The sequence below is a fragment of the Lissotriton vulgaris genome, chromosome 10 (assembly GCF_964263255.1).
Source record: "Lissotriton vulgaris chromosome 10, aLisVul1.2, whole genome shotgun sequence".
Taxonomy (NCBI): domain Eukaryota; kingdom Metazoa; phylum Chordata; class Amphibia; order Caudata; family Salamandridae; genus Lissotriton; species Lissotriton vulgaris.
The window spans coordinates 57,590,992-57,605,249 of record NC_141698.1 but is presented as its reverse complement, the minus strand read 5'-3'; the positions used below and the strand labels follow the sequence as shown (position 1 = coordinate 57,605,249).

At 49.6% G+C, this 14,258-nt stretch overlaps 1 protein-coding gene and 1 long non-coding RNA gene across 3 annotated transcripts in view; one reads left to right on the top strand and one right to left on the bottom strand.

The window, feature by feature from the left end:
* UBFD1 (ubiquitin family domain containing 1) overlaps nucleotides 1-2,127 on the bottom strand; it is a 62,724-nt gene extending 60,597 nt beyond the window's left edge. For both annotated transcript variants that reach the window (XM_086940448.1, XM_086940447.1), the window contains exon 1: nucleotides 2,072-2,127. The gene's annotated coding sequence lies outside the window, so the exon portion shown is untranslated. The remainder of the gene's footprint in view (nucleotides 1-2,071) is intronic.
* Nucleotides 2,128-3,002: 875 nt separating this feature from the next.
* On the top strand, nucleotides 3,003-13,789 carry LOC147684607 (uncharacterized). Its single transcript, XR_015300738.1, has 2 exons — nucleotides 3,003-3,219; nucleotides 13,477-13,789. It is a non-coding gene; the product is annotated as an uncharacterized LOC147684607 (long non-coding RNA).
* The last annotated feature ends 469 nt before the right edge of the window (nucleotides 13,790-14,258 follow it).

Below are 14,258 nucleotides of genomic sequence, written 5' to 3'. Positions count from 1 at the left end.
TTCAGTGCTCCTTCAAAAACCAGTTAAAACCCCAACTGACATTTAGTCTTTAGAGCATGGGGTGGATATACCAGCAGGTCATCTCCATTTTTATGCCGTCTCGGGTACCCATATTTAGGTGGCCCTGTGTCTTCATGACGCGGTCAAATTTCAATTGGCGGTAGCACCCGGCACATGCCAAACTTTTTCCATTTTCCACTGTGTATTGGACTTTGGAGATTAATCATGCCTACAAATTATATCTCTAAAGGCATAAAAGATAGAGCAATGGTTTAAATTGTTCTCTAATCAGGATTACCTATCCCAGTCAACAAAACTAGACTCTACTCTGAGGGTGTGCAGGAAAGAAGACATTTTTGTCCTTCCAGGGCTGGGCTAAGAGATATGGACACCCTTGAGGTTCGGGTCAGTTGGAGATGAAGCTGGTTCACCAACTCAGCAAGACAAAAGGACTGCGCAGCTCCATAATCCAGGTGATGGTTGTTGCAGTCTTTCTTGCTTCCGTTGTCCAGTTAGACTGTAGGAGTCTTATGCAGTCGTTCTTGGTTCCGTTGTCCAGTTAGACTTTAGGAGTCTTATGGCTTTATGTGCACTCTTGATACATTAAGATGTTCTCTACTCGGATTCTCCTGTCAGCTGCGGTCCTTGGATTTAGACAACTCCTCTCAATGGCAATCCAGCTTGTTTTCTCAAAATGAAAGTTAGTATCGCCTCTCTCGGCAGATAGCAGCTTCCTCTAAAAAGTCAGATTTATTTCCAGCCTCCAAAGGAGAGTTCCTATCTAGCAGATGTTTAGTGCCAGGCAACATGCCTGCTTTGCGCTGGTATACAGAAAACCATGGAGAAGTTCAATTTATTGGCCCCAACGGAAAATACATACATCACTTTGGGAGCTCAGGAGGGATGGTTGACCAAACCAAATGGTTTCTTTTCAGAAGTGTACAAGTTTCTCTTATCCTTTAGAGTAGCATCCTGTTCTTTGCATGTTAATTGTCGTCGGCCACCAGATCGGAATATCGAAGATCAGACCTTTCTAATTAGTTAAAGTGCATATGTGGATTGGATTCCCTTCATACAAGGGCCATCAGAAGGGTTGAGATTCCAAGGAAACAGCCAGCAACACTCGAAGAAGGGAGCGTGCTTAACTGTTGCATGTTGAAACCTAGTCTGCGTTGGGGGTGGGGCGGAGGATTGACACTGGCACCTGCGAGGTTGCCTTCTCCACTAGGAACAACGTACAGCTTGCGGAGATACATGTTGTCCCATCATATACAGTGCCCCAAATGAAGACAACGGTTAGTTAATTAGTATTTTGGTGAAAGAAACACCGACACAATACATACACTATACACAAATGAAGACAGACAGGGGAACCTTAACTAGGAGGAAGGCTTTTTATGGGGAGAGCTTGAAGACTGTCCCCATGGAGGTTACAAATAAAAAGACCTGTACCAATTGCCAAGTAGGGGGCATGATGGGGACAGTGACGCTGTTACTAAGGTTCGGAGCTTCACTTTGAGTGACAGCGATCAGGAGAATTAGACTCTGCTGATGAACAGAAAAAAAAGATATAGATGGGTTGACGAGCTCACATTTGGAAAATCAAAAGATAGACCAGAAACACATATAGAAGGACAGAGTGGTAGCGCTTTTCCTGAGTATGCAGAGGAATTATGAGTCAGCAATACAGCCCATAGAAAATGTTATTTAATTTAGAGGTGGTCTGTCGCAATCCCTGCCATCTTCCTTATCCTGAAACATGCATTCTCCCAACACCTTTATACATTGGTGCATTTCCGAAATGTCTCGCCTTCGGCTTAGTGCAAGAGTCAAGCTTACTAATGTAACCAACTATTACTTCATCTGTGATCAATGATTACTGATGACAGCCGTCAAGCACCAACAGACACAAAATGCCGATTCCTTGTTTCAGATCGAAAAAAGAACTGATTCAAACGATAAGCAACAGTATGACAACAACAACATCTCTGGAAACACATGGGGCTGATCGAAGAGACTGACAACACTTCACTCGTGCCAATGGCATTAGAAGTACCCGTCCACTACTTACACTGCCCGTCCGTATTCAAGCCAACGTCAGTTGTCCGTTATTGATCTTTCTACGGAACACACTTGTCCGTAAAGTCAGCACTTCCGGGTCGTATTACAGCCAATCCACTGACTGAACATATTCTAGAAGTTTTCTGCAGTAGGCGGGACTTGTAATATGTAAAATGGCCTGGGATAGGAACATTGTCGGCACGTCAGCCAATCATATTGTTCGCATGGGATTCCAAGGAGCTGATTGGCTGTGGAGTTAGCACATGCATGCTGCGTGTAAACAATGACGGAGCTGTCCTTCGCCAGTCGCTAGATGCCACGCATTGTGGGGTATCCCGAGTTAGTTACGGGCCTGGAGATGACAGCTCGTCGCAGCCTTATTATAGGCCGTGCTCGTGCTTGCTTCTGCTATCTCCCGTTCTGGATGTATCGAGGCGGAGAATGCGGCTGTGCAGAGTGTTGGCAGCAGTTTGAACCTTAGTTAACTAAAACGTGTGGCAACTGTGTTTGTTAGAAATAGCATGCGCCTAAGTTTTCGGCGACAGACAGATAGCTAGCTGTAAAACAGAAACAGAGCCAATAGGTCTCCTATATTCCATGAATCCTATTTAAAAAGTACGAGGTGAAGTATAGTATGATGCTTCAGTGTACTTTTAAAATGTAAAACAGCTACCTATTCCTTGTAGTGCAAGCGTTTTATCACTTTAATGGTAGGTGAATGAAAAATTGTCTAGCAGACGCGACAAAGAATTTTCAATTCTATTAAGGACACGGAGGCGAGGATTATGCTTCTCTTCACTTTACTGACATAAACAGCAGCCAATAAAAACAAAACTTTAAACTGGCATGACCCCGGAAGGACAACCCCCTCCAACAGTATGCACCAATCATTATCAAGTCCACTGTATAACTGTCCATGTTTATCAATACGACCTCCTCTTTCTTTGCGACACATCATCAGTCCAACAAGACCGGAGGCCAACGTGGCAACCATCGCATCCATCGTCGAGGAAGGCACCTCCTGCACCACGTCACAGATTTCCAGAGCACAGACTGGTCACCTCATGTCTGCTTGTGCTGATCTCCTGAAACAAGAACATAAGTCGTAATGGCCATTCCCAAACTTGGAAATACAACAAGCCAATAACAATCATTCGGGTGGGTACAAGAATTCATCAACCATACAACATTGCATGAAATACAATCCTGCAAGCCCGGGTGGGATAATCCTCGCCTCCGTGTCCTTAATAGAATTGAAAATTCTTTGTCGCGTCTGCTAGACAATTTTTCATTCTATGTCAGTCCACGGAGGCTCAGATTATGCTAGTTTAAAGTTTGTCCACCACCACCGAGGCCACATCCACAATAGGCTTATGATAAAACACTTTAAAGGTGGAATCAGAAGACCAATCTGCCGCAGTCATGATATCTTGAAGCCGAGAGCCGGCACCAAAGGATTTTGAGGCCATAGCCCCTCTCACAGAATGAGCCCCAAATTTAGAGGTATCAATACCCGCCAGGCCCAACAACCAGGTAACCCACCTGGCCAGAGTTGCACTGGTGACTGGGCGGAAAGGTTTCTGTAACGAAATCAACAGTTGACCAAAACCAGTTCTAAATTCCCTAGTACAATCCTCATATACCTTCAAACATTTGACCACACATAATTTACTGTGATGAGGAAATGCAGGATATGCAATACATTTTGTAAGCGTTTTTGTACGCCTAGAGATCGTAAAAGAAACCCCCGTGGGAGTGAATACTCTACCTGATAAATCCAAGGCCCGAATATCCGACACTCGCCTGCATGAGACCAGGCAGAGGAGAAGTGTAAGTTTAGCTGAGAGCTGTTTGCGAGACAGACCCTCATTAGCCGGCCAGGCCGCCAAAAAACGTAGGACCACTGACACGTCCCAGAGTTCAGTATACCTGGGTTGAGGGGGCTTCACTAAGCGGACTCCCCTGACTACTCTGCACACCAAAGGGTGTTCCCCAACGGGCTTACCGTCAACATGCGGGTGCCCCGCGGAGATCGCCGATCGGAAGTTATTCACTGTTCGATAAGCCAGACCAGACCGCGCCAGTTCCGATAAGAAATTCGCTATGACAGTAATATCGGATCCCATCGGATCCCCCTGCCGTTCGTTACACCAACCAACCCATCGTCTCCAAGCTGACTCATATCGCTTGTGGGTGGAAGGTGCCCATGCCTGAGATAGGAAAAAGAGAGTGTCCTCTGAAACTCCCGGCATTTGCCAGCGTCGCCGGAAAGTCTCCACGCCATGAGGGACAACTGATTCTGAAGGACCAGCGGGTGGGGAAGACCCACCGGGTCCGTGAGAAGATCCGGGAACGTCGAAATTTGCACTGGCGCCGCACAGGTGAGACTCATTGCCACCGGGAACCACGCTTGTGCTTTCCAGCACGGTGAGACCAAGACCAACTCCGCTTTCTGCCTCCGAACCTGAGCCAGAACTCTCGGGATCATGATAAAAGGAGGAAACGCATACAGAATGCCCGTCGTCCACGATTGAAGGAAGGCGTCCGAGCTGATCGCCAAGGGATCCGGTCGCCAGCTGTAAAACTGGGGGAGTTGCCTGTTGAGCCGAGAGGCAAAAAGGTCTACCACACACGGACCCCATTTGTGGTTCAATGCCCTGAAGATTCGAGGGTGCAGTCTCCAATCGCTCGCATCCCTCAAGTATCGAGAGTTCCAATCCGCCGTCACGTTGGCAGACCCCGGAATATATTCCGCCGTCACCGAAATTTGATGGGCCAGGCAATAGTGCCAGAAATCCTTCGCTATCTCTGCCAGGAGGCGAGACCTGGTCCCTCCCAGGCGATTTATGTATCGCACCGCGGACACATTGTCCATGCGTAGGAGAATGCAGCATGACACTTTCTGAGGGGACAGGGTGCGAATCGCAAAGGAACCCGCCAGAAGTTCCAGGCAATTGATGTGGAGACTCAGCTCGTCGCTGGACCATCGACCCCCCGTCTCCACCGAGCCGCAACGGCCTCCCCAGCCCCAGCGGCTGGCATCCGACTCTATCACCACTTCCGGGGTGGCCGCGAAAATGGCTCTGCCATTCCACGCATCCATATGCTCTAACCACCAGTTCATCTCCGTACCAGCCTCTGGCGAAAGGGAAACGTGTTGAGCGTAAGTCAGACCTTTGCGCAAGTGCAATGCCTTCAAACGCTGCAAGGCCCTGTAATGTAAAGGGCCCGGAAATATCGCCTGGATAGATGACGCTAGAAGTCCGACCAGACGCGCCAAAATCCTCAAGGAGATTGTCGGAGAGGCAAGCGCTCTCCTCAACTCCTTCCTGATAGCCACTCTCTTCTTGAGGGGTAAGAGTAGTTGAGCTTTCACAGAGTCGACCTGGAAACCCAGGAATTCCATCACCTGAGAAGGTTGCAAGATGGACTTCTGCAAATTCAGAAGGAAACCCAAGTCCTGAAGAAGTTGAATCATCCAGGACAGATGGAGTGAAACCATCTCCGGCGACCGACCTAAAATCAGTATGTCGTCGAGGTAAATGATGAGGCGAACGCCCCGTTCCCTCAAGTTCTGTACCACAGGTCTCATCAACTTGGTGAAACACCATGGGGCGGACGACAGCCCAAAGGGCATGGCCGAAAACTCGAACCACTGGTCGCGCCACTGAAACTGTAGAAAACGCCGGTGCGGGGGGTAAATGGACACCGCCAGGTAGGCGTCTTTTAAGTCCAGGCGTACCATCCAATCTTGTTCTAGGAGGATGTCGCGTAACAGGTGTATACCTTCCATTTTGAAGTGTCGATACACCACCCAGCCGTTGAATTCCCTGAGGTTCAACACTAACCGATACCCCTGGTCCTTTTTGGGGACCACGAAGACAGTGCTCACGAAGCCCAGGGCGTGCGGAACGGCCTCCACAATCGCGCCCTTCTGGAGTAAGGAGCATATCTCTGCGTCGATGAAACTCTGCTCTGTCTGGGAAAAATGCAGGGCATTCGGTCTCCGCCGTTGGCTCGGGGAGGCATAGAACTCTATGTGAAATCCCTGTACTGTCTGCAACACCCAAGGGTCGCTCGTGAGCGTGCGCCACCTGTGGAGAAAAAGAGACAGTCTGCCTCCCACCATATGTTCTGACGGACACAAAAGTCGTACCTGAGTAGGAGTTGTCTCCAGAACCATTCTGCTGGCCACGATAGGATCCTCTCTGTCCTTTGCCCCTGCCTCCTCTATCGCGGGAGGGGTAGAAGTTGGAGCGTCTGTTGCCTCTGCCTCTCTGATCTGCTCCACGTGAGGTCTGTGCATAACCTCGGCCGGACCCTCGACCTCGTGGGCGTCCGGCACTATCAAAAACACCAGTGTGGAAAACCTTCTTGATATTTGATTGCGCCCGGTCCAGCGCGGAGAAGGTGGCAACGTACTTGCCCATTTCTCTAACAAATTTGTCTCCAAAAAGCATACCATTGGCGAGGGAACCAGGTTCGGTAGGGGCCATTTCCGCCAGCTGGGAGTCGATTCTCATAAGAAAGGAGCGTCTCCGCTCCGTAGACAGGGCCACATTTGCGTTCCCTAAAAAGCACATGGCACGTTGTGCCCATTCGAGGATCTCTGACACATCCAGTGGCACCTTCCTATCCTTTGCCTTGACAGCTGCGTCCAGAATCTTTGTGAGGGGTCCAGCTACGTCCAACATTTTGTCCTGACACCCTCGCCAGGCCCTATCTAATCCCTTTTTCGGATCTTTCGCAAACTTTCTCATAAAGGCCGCCATTGTGGGGTCCAAGTCCGGCGTATCTGCCACCTTCCCTGTCAAGGATGGCCTGGGACATTCAGATCTGAGCGTGGCCCTGACACTATTGTCGAAACCCTGTCGCAGGTTATTACCCACATAGTGTGCCACCTCCGGGCACGGCACCCATTCCGTGGACCTAGGGTGTACAATGTTGTTTGGATCAAACAGAAGATTCTTCGGCGCCTGACTATCATCAGCCTTATGGGCGGTGTGTTTGACCTTCTTCGATCTCTTCCTGGACATCACCGAGTCCACCTCAGAATCAGAGGTGACAGGTGGGGACGGGGACGAATCCCCAGACGTATCCATAACCATTGAGCCATGATCCTTCATCACATTCCTGGCCATCTGTGCTAACACCTGGGCCGAGGCTTGAGGAGAGGTATCACTCTGCCGGGCTGACTTAAACTTCCTCTTGCCATATTTATGAAGGGTGTGAGTAAAAGGCTTGAGAGCCTTGATCAATGCCTTATTCACCGACCCTTGGACATGGGTATCCAGAGCCTCAACCAAATTTTCCTCCAATTGCTCTTCCTGTGGCTCATACTCATCGTATTCATTATATTCTGCCCATTGGGTATCCTCCTCGGCGTAGTACGCCATAGCTTTAAAGCAGGGAGGTGTGGAGGAACTTCAACAGGGGGGAGCAGCCCAGGGGTGCCTCAGTACACACACACACACACACTGTAGTCCGAAAGAATCACCACTCTGAGGCTGAGATTGAGGTGGAAGGAGACCCCTTTGTGCACACAAAGCTCCCCTAGAGCAAAGCTCTAATCCGGACACGCTCCGGTAGGCGTTCTGTGAGACCAGGATTTATGCAGCCTTGAAAGACGTGCGATGTGCGAGGAGCCGGTATCACTGAAAATGAAAGTCGGCTCCTCGCGCATGCGCGCCGCGTGTGGGGGCCGAACTCGACTGCCTCCTGAGCGCGAGAGACTCGCGCCTGTCTCCTCCTGCTCCACCGCCCCCTACCGAGCGAACCACGCGCCCTGCCGACTCGCGCCTACACCAAACAAAACAAACGCGTGGCAAATTCCTCAACGGGCAATTAAGCAACGGGGAAAGAAAGACCGGCAAGGAAGCCGAAGCCTAAGCACACATCGGCAACAGGAACTAAACGTGTGGGGCGAAGCCCATAACATACGAAAAACACATCAATAAATGCGAAGTCATAAAGAACACCTTAGGCACAATAAAGTCAAGGGCACGATAACGCGCCGGTAAGAACCACCGCCCTTAACACAATTAACCACCAATAAGTAGAAAAACGTAAAGGGCACTTAACTCGCTGCTGCAGCAGCAAAGAAAGAGGAGGTCGTATTGATAAACATGGACAGTTATACAGTGGACTTGATAATGATTGGTGCATACTGTTGGAGGGGGTTGTCCTTCCGGGGTCATGCCAGTTTAAAGTTTTGTTTTTATTGGCTGCTGTTTATGTCAGTAAAGTGAAGAGAAGCATAATCTGAGCCTCCGTGGACTGACATAGAATTCTATGTCAGGACAGGAGGCTCCGATTATGCTTTCTCATTTCTTTAATGAAATGCTCAGCAGCCAATCAAAAAACAGAACTACAAATCCCATGAACACTTGGGAATGACCCTAGAGGAAACACTATATAAGGTCCATAAATCAGTCTTTCTTCCTCTTTCTTTGCTGCTCCGCAGCCAGTTAAGTCACTTTTACCTTACTTGCATTGCTTTACTTGTTATTGCTCTGCTTTGGTTGTGTACACTTGCCTTATATTGCACTGCTTGTACTTTAGTGCGCGTCGCTTGTGTACTCTTTTTTCGGTTTCATTGCCGATATTTTCTGCGTCCGTTAGCGGCGTGTCTTCCTGGGAGCGTGTGTTCACCTCCCTGCGCCTGGCCGCGTCCTTGTGCCCGGTTGCTTTGGTGGAGTGGGAGCAGGGGTCGTCGGCTTCTTGGGAGAGCGCAAGCGCTCTCGAGCCGGTGTTTCAGCGGCAGTAACGTCGCGCATGCGCGTTGCTTGTTTCCGGTTTCTGGCTGTTCGCCTCACGCCGGTCGAGTGAAGGAACGCTTCTCACCAGCGCTCACGCCCACAGCCCTGAACTTTCGACCCCGTCTACGCCGGAGCACAGTGAAGTGTTTTGGCTGATAATTGTTGCATAGGCTCTGCCTAGAGTGGTTTTTTGTTGGCAGGCTCTCTCCCTCCACGTTCTATAGTTTTTTCTGGAGTTTGGTATTTTACCAACCTCTCTCGGGCCTGCTTTGGGGTTATCACTCCCCCTTACTGGTATCACTGATACTCAATATTTTGGTCAGTCATCTAGTGGGCATTCATTTTTGTACCTTGATACAATGTCTGAATATTACGACGCAGATGATGACTGTTATTATGATGAGGAGGAGGATGACTCCATGGAGTACAACCTGGTCGAGGAATTGGACAAGGGTGTTCAGTTTTCGGTAAACAAGGCCTTGGTTAGAGCCATTACCCCTCTAAAACGTCATCTCAATGACTATGCTGTTCAGCAAGGGTGGTTACCGCCTTCTCAAAAGGCCGCGAAATCTCCTCACAACCCGCACAAATCGGACTTTCAAAGGCTGGCAAGGGCCTTGTCTTCCGACAAGCCCAAGACTTCTGCGTCACATACTGTGGATGAGTCGGACCAGGCTCAGGCCTCTTCCGAGCACGACTCTTCGCCTCCAAAGAAGCGTCTCCGCAAGGAGCGTTTCGTTGACGCTCCTGAGCGTCCCCTACTCTTGAATTTTGAACCGGAGGATATTATCCATCCTAATTCCACGTCCTGGTTGCCAGCTCCGGCAGTGGCCGCATATCTTGAGGCGCATGTTCGCCATCCCTTTGAGGCGCCGGTCAGGGCTCGTCTGCGCTGGGAGTGTCCGAGACCGGACCTTGCGGACCACATTGCCGAAACCCCAGAGGTGGACCCCATGATGGTGACCTACCTCAAGAAGTACTCAAAGGACCCTAAAAAGGCCTCGACCGCTCGTGGCGGTCCTGTCAAGACAAGTTAATGGACATGTTGGGCCCCCTCTCAAAGATCCTGGATTTGGGCTACAAGGCAAAAGAGGCTTCAGCGACCGTCAATCCTGACGAGCTCATTGAATGGGCTCAAAGAGCTGTCTGCATGTTTGGCAATGTGAACTGCGCCATTTCTGCTGAAAGGCGACGGTCTATTCTCCTCAAACTAGACCCAAAATTGGCCGAATTAGCTACATCTGAAGCCGGTCCGGAGGCTCAGGGCCTTCTTTTCGGTCAATCCTTCCTCAAGGAATTGACTAAATTTGTTTCCGCCTTCAGCGGCATTGACAAGGCGCAGGCATCTTTGCGCCGGGCCATGCGTCCGGTTTTCAGCAAGGCCGGACGACGGGGACGGTCGTTCGGCCGCGGGTCGCAGCAGCAGTCCCACAGAGGTTCTTCACAGCAGCGCGGTGGTCAGTACGACTCCGGTTACTCCACCCGCGCAAACTTCTATCCTTCCCGGAAAGGAAAAGGCCAGTACGGCAAAGGAAGATCTGGTGGCCACCAGGGACAATATCAGGATTCCGGAGCTACAGGTGAGCCTGATTCAAGCATGCGATGTAATGCTGGGGGGCAGGATAAAGTTTTTTCTGAACAATTGGCGCTTAATCTCCAGCGATGCTTGGGTGCTGGACACCGTTCAAGGGTTCAAGATCGAGTTCTATCACCCAATTCATCAAACCTGTCTGCCGACCCCTATGCTTTTTTCAAGTCACTCTCAAGCTTGTATGTCGGAGGAGATAAAGGTGCTCCTCAGCAAAGGGGCGATTGTTCCAACAGTACGCCATCCTCAGGGCTTTGTCAGCTCAGTCTTTCTGGTCGAGAAAAAGGGAGGCGGATCTCGCCTGGTTCTCAACCTGAAAGACTTCAACAGCGGGGTTGTGTACAGGCATTTCAAGATGGAGGGCATCCATCTTCTGCGGGATCTCCTTCGGGAAGGGGATTGGATGGTCCGTCTGGACCTGAAAGATGCCTATTTATCCATCCCGATATACAGCCCCCATCGCAGGTTTCTACAGTTTCAATGGCTGGGTCAGTGGTACGAATATCAAGTTCTCCCGTTCGGTCTTTCGTCAGCACCGTGGTGCTTCACGAAATTGCTGAGGCCGGTTGTGGAGCATCTTCGTTCCCGGGGGGTCAGACTGATTATTTACCTGGACGACATTCTTTTTATGGCAGATTGTCCTCTCAAGCTCCTACAGCATCTGGAGTGGTCCATCACCCTTTTACAATCTCTGGGTTTTCTAGTCAATGTTCCCAAATCGGTTTTGGTTCCCGCTCAGTCTATCGATTTTCTGGGTTTTCGGATAGATTCGTTGACTTGCCAACTACTCTTACCCAACCAGAAACTCCGTTACATCAGGAGAGAGTTGACGTCTGTTATTTCCAGACAGACTGTGTCGTTGAGGTCGTTGGCGCGTGTAGTGGGCCTTCTGGCGTCCTCCATTCAGGCGATCTTCCCGGGTCCCTTACATTACCGGGCGATGCAACGCTTGAAAATCCAACATCTCCGAAAGGGTCTCCGGTATTCAGATCAAGTTCCTCTTTCGGAGGAAGTGCGGATGGAGATGCAATGGTGGCTAGACCACATGGAGGCCTGGAACGGTCGAGCCCTGTTCGGGTCTTCTCCGGAACTGGTGATCGAATCGGATGCCAGTCAATGGGGCTGGGGAGCCCGTTGCGGGTCCGTCTCGACGGGGGGTCGTTGGTCGCCCCAGGAATTATCTCTTCATATCAATTGCCTGGAACTCCTGGCGGGTTCCTTTGCGATTCGGTGTTTTTCCCCCCTGCAGGCGAACTGTTGCATTCTTCTCCGAATGGACAACGTATCTGCAGTCCGCTATGTGAACAAGCTGGGTGGGACACGGTCCAAGATTTTAGCGGAGATTGCCAAAGATTTTTGGCATTTTTGCCTTCACCGGAAGATCACAGTTATTGCCGAGTATCTTCCGGGCCGCAACAATCAGGTAGCGGACTGGCACTCCCGTCATCTTCGGGACTACAGCGACTGGAGACTTCACCCTCGAGTCTTCCGCACCATTCTTCATCAATGGGGCCAGTGTCACCTAGACCTTTTTGCATCTCGCCTCAATACGCAGCTTCCCCAGTTTTACAGCTGGAGACCGGACCCATCAGCTCTGGCCACGGATGCTTTTCTCCAACAGTGGCCCTCGACTCTTTGCTATGCATTTCCCCCGTTTATGATGCTTCCCAGAGTCCTGGCTTACACCAAACGCTTTCGAGCGGAGCTGATTCTGATTGCTCCCTTGTGGAAAGCTCAGGCATGGTTCCCGGTTCTCCTGGAAATGTGCTGCGCGCCTCCTCTCCTTCTTCCCCAGAAACGGAATCTGTTGCTGGATCCTCTCGGATATCCGCATCCCCTCATTCTCGCCGGCACTCTCCAGTTACTAGCGTGGCGAATTTCGGGGATCGTTGGTCGGTCCCAGGCATTTCTAGCGAAGCTACCAACTTCATCAGTAACGCCTGGTCTCCCAATACCCACAAGCGGTATCGAGGAGCATGGAAACGCTGGAGTGATTGGTGTGTTCAACGGGAGGTTGATCCCGTTTCGGCGGATATCAGTCTAGTCATAAATTTCTTGACTTCCTTGGCCACGTCTGGTCTTGCATACCGGACTGTTAATGGTTTTCGGTCGGCCATTTCGGCGGGTCATGTCCACGTTGATGGTAAACCTGTTGGGGAACATCATTTGCTTTCCAAACTGTTGAAAGGAATTCGCCTTGCGAAACCTCCCACTCCGAAGTACGTGTCTTTGTGGGATGTTTCGATTGTCCTGAGATACTTGGAGGCCTGGCCTTCTAATCTTCTATTGTCCCGGAAACAGTTGTCTGCAAAACTAACAATGTTATTATGCTTAGTTTCTTGCAAACGTGTTTCGGATATTCGGGCTTTAGACCTGGCGGGCCGCTCCTTCACTCCCGAAGGTGTTACTTTCACTCTCTCTAGAAGGACTAAAACCAACACCTCATCCATAACGTATCCTTCCTTCCCGGATCACCCCAATCTGTGTGTTGTGCAATGTTTGAAGGATTACGAGGTGAGTACCGCTTCTTTGCGCGCAGATATGCAAGGTCAGCTGTTGATTGCTTTGCAGAAGCCTTTTCGTCCTGTAGCACCAGCTACCTTAGCTCGCTGGGTGCGCTGGCTTATGTCCGAGGCAGGCATTGATGTTTCTGTGTTTGGGGCGCATTCTGCTAGGGGAGCAATGGCCTCCAAAGCCTTCTCCATGGGTGTAACTTTGTTTGACATCATGAAGGCTGCAGACTGGTCTTCGGACTCTGTTTTCAAGCAATTCTATTATAAACCTATTGTTAGTGTTGCCTCTGTAGTGGTAGACGAGCTTTGAACAAGCATAATCGGAGCCTCCTGTCCTGACATAGAATTCAAAATTTGCAAACATTCGTGACAAGAATTTTCAATTCTATTAAGGACAAGGAGGCGAGGATTATCCCACCCGGATTATACTTATTTGATATTATCATGTACTGTATAAAATTGCATACTGTTACAGTTGTGAAATTTTCTGTTTTCCCTCCCCTGTATATCTTATTTTCTCGATGATTGGGATATTATGGCTCTGTCTCTGTTTCAGGTTCTGACCAGAAGTGATATGGTTGATACGCCTCGTGAGCCTCCTCTGTCTCCTTGCGCACGGATCCCGGATACTTCCATCTTTGTCTACAAGATCCTGTGGATTTCGGCGGCTTGCTTGGAGCTGATGCTGTTGCTTTACCTTGGATTGTTTTTTGATGTCGAACTTATTACCCAAAGAAAGAGGAAGAAAGACTGATTTATGGACCTTATATAGTGTTTCCTCTAGGGTCATTCCCAAGTGTTCATGGGATTTGTAGTTCTGTTTTTTGATTGGCTGCTGAGCATTTCATTAAAGAAATGAGAAAGCATAATCCTCGCCTCCTTGTCCTTAATAGAATTGAAAATTCTTGTCACGAATGTTTGCAAATTTTGAAATGATACACCAGTCTGACAGTAGCTGGAGAAAACTTCTCCTTTGGGTTTAACCAAAGCCCACAGTTCATGTACATATATATATAAAAGTTGTTAACAATAGCATGCAAATAGCAGTACTATCAGTCCGAATCTAAAAGCAAAAAGTACAAGTCCTTGATTGCAAAGTGCTGTTAGCAAAAAAATCCAGACTTGGATTTAGGTGTCATGCTTTTGGAAAGACCCATTTTTAGGCCTTGCCTAGGCAGCGCTTGTGCTGTCTCTTAGAGACATGTTTTCAGAACTTGGCCTTTAAGCTCCGCCCAGTGCCTGGGGTAGGTTAGTTGGCATGCCTTTTGAAAACTCCTTAATCTGTGGTTGGTCAATAGTGTCCATCTGTTCCGCCATTGGGGGCTTGGTTCCCTCCCA